Genomic DNA, 2655 nt, shown 5'->3' with positions numbered 1-2655 from the left:
TCGCTGGCAAAGGTTCTTCACAAAGTACTGAGTAAACGGTCTGAATACTTACGTAAATGTGATATTTCAGTTTTTAGATTTTTATAAATTTGCAAAAAAATCTAAAAGCCTGTTTAGCCATTATGGGGTATTGTATGTAGAATGATGAAGGGGTGGGCGGAAACAATTGAATCCATATTAGAACAAGGCTGTAACTTAACAAGATGTGGGAAAAGTCAATGGGTCTGAATACTTTCTGAATGCACTGTATATAGTCATAGCTACGGGAAGTAGTTTGGTATGCAGAAGAAAAGAAATCGCCCGCGCTGAAGACGTCTATATCGGTCCCTCATACAGGACTAGTAAAGGCCCAGTGCACTACTTTAAGAAGAAAATGTAAAAGTGTATTTGAGTGTTTAACAGAATTTGATAACAAAACAGTTAATCTGATAATACTTCTGGAATATACAAATACTTGCTTAATATAACCTACAGTATGTTTTCCAGTTTTCTGGAAATACTTTGCAAATTCAACTTATTTCTATGTGAAAACTGAAATGGTCTATTCATTCCTTTCCCAATTTAGTAGACACTCTTATACAGAGCAACTTTCAGTAGTGAGTGCATACATTTTCATACTGATCCCCTGTGGGAATCAAATCCACAACCCTAGCAGTGTAATCACCATGCTCTACCAACTGAGCAACATCAACACATCACATCATCACAAACCTCTTGATGTCTCAATGTACTCAATTACTGTATTGGTCATTGTTTTTCTTCATGGTGACGGAAAGTCTACAGGTACAAACCTAGTTGACCAGCCTCTGCTTAATACAATAATGCACATTTACATTAAGTGGTTTGTAAGGATGGTAAATTAAAGCTGCATAAAAAGCGGTTGTTTTCCATGTTATTTGATCAAATATTTCCATGTTATTTAATATAAATATTTGAAGATAGGGTTTAGAATGACAGTTGCAGAGAAAGGGAAATAGCAAGAACTCTTACAATTCCAACTATAATCCTGCAAGATACTGTTCTTAATTATACAACTACTTTTTTGCCAAAGCAAAGGTGCTGAAAAAATTGTTTTGCCTGCGCTACAGATGTCTATGCTGCAGCACCTTCAGCATCCCTACTTCCCGCGGCTATGTATGTACAGCAGACCTAGGAAAGCTATGTATGCTATGAATAATATATTCCGTATATTGCACCATTAATGTTGGGATGTTTTAAGTTAATGTTACACTTCTTCAGTTTGTTGGAAACTGCTCTGCTGTGTGGATTGTAAGCGACATTGCACGAGCATGTTCAGAAAAGGAATCATGGGAGATTTTAGACAGCACCGTTAGCCTCTTTGGACCTGGTGGAGAATGTCGAAGCATCAGTTTCATCTGCACCAAGACAGACGACATTGAGGAGAATCAAAAGGCAAATGCACGTACCTAGCAAATGCACGTACCTCTATTTTGCGCAGAAATGAAACAACCAAGAGGCAAGTGAGGGACAAATTCAACAAACAAAAAGAAGTCAAGGTAAGTCCTAACTGACATAAAGGAATCTTTTGTGACTTGTCAACATGCTCATACTGTATGTTGTAGTGGTGAAGATTAAGAATTTCATGGAATTAAATGAAAGCAAGATTACATTGTACACTAAAGCTTTTCATTAGACATTTGTGTTGTCTAATATACAAAACAAACAATTGAGTAATAGGTGCTTATTTGTATTTATGATAAGGTAAGAAAGTTGTTCTAATCTGGTATTTATCAGTCATATCAAAATCTTCAAAATGTATTGAATTATTTTTTTTAAATGGTTGAAGCGCAACTGTTTGCATGAGCATAATGAATTTCGATTTTTTTTTACACCTTACAAAATGTCAGTGTGTGGACATGGTTTAATTTTCTGTCATTGTCTCATAAACACCTTTCAGAAACACTTCAGTGGGGGAAAGGATTTCCTTCAGGTGTTTACTGTGAGTTCCAAGGAATACCAAAAGGAAAAGCATTTGCAACAAGAAGAGACAGGTACGATAACTGAACGTGTTTATTGATTCTACAACATAGAGACAATTGTGTCCCCTATTTTTATGCCTATGCATTTTTTTAGATTATTTGTGTTGTTAATTACCTTACATAGCAACAAACTTCACCTAAGCAGCATGCATATTTGAGTATGACCTGTCGTATCTGGAACATTTAAACATGCAATATGTCTTAATCAATAACAATTACAAGTGTAACCTGGACCATATGATACTCAATAATGCAGGTTGTTGTTGTCTCTCAAATATTGTGGGTAGTGTGTATACATACAGCATGCTAAGCTATCCTCATATCCTCTGAAACATTTCACTATATTCTAAGGAGACTCGTCTTCTCAGGAAATAACATCCTGCTCTTTTGACCACTAATATGCGCTGATTCCTAATTGAAATTCTGCATGCATAACTAGGATTATGCCCATAATCAATAATTCAGTTAATCAAACGGAAAATTAAATGATCAAGAATTTAATCCAGGATCAATAAGAGCATCAAAGAACACTGACACCAACCAAAGGTAGAAATAAATATTTTGTTTTTAACTGATGTTGCAGAAATACCCAAACTTCAGGAATTTCTCAGAAATCTCAATGATCGTAGTACAAAGACTTCAGATTATGTTTCTG

General features: G+C 35.4%; 1 long non-coding RNA gene across 1 annotated transcript; it reads left to right on the top strand.

Moving 5' to 3' along the window:
* The first annotated feature begins 445 nt into the window (after nucleotides 1–445).
* LOC112073122 (uncharacterized) lies at nucleotides 446–2655 on the top strand. Its single transcript, XR_002894464.2, has 3 exons — nucleotides 446–1517; nucleotides 1919–2012; nucleotides 2584–2655. It is a non-coding gene; the product is annotated as an uncharacterized lncRNA (long non-coding RNA).

This window comes from Salvelinus sp. IW2-2015, unplaced genomic scaffold, assembly GCF_002910315.2.
Source record: "Salvelinus sp. IW2-2015 unplaced genomic scaffold, ASM291031v2 Un_scaffold2154, whole genome shotgun sequence".
In the NCBI taxonomy this organism is placed as follows: Eukaryota; Metazoa; Chordata; class Actinopteri; order Salmoniformes; family Salmonidae; genus Salvelinus; species Salvelinus sp. IW2-2015.
This window is presented reverse-complemented; position numbering and strand designations above follow the sequence as displayed.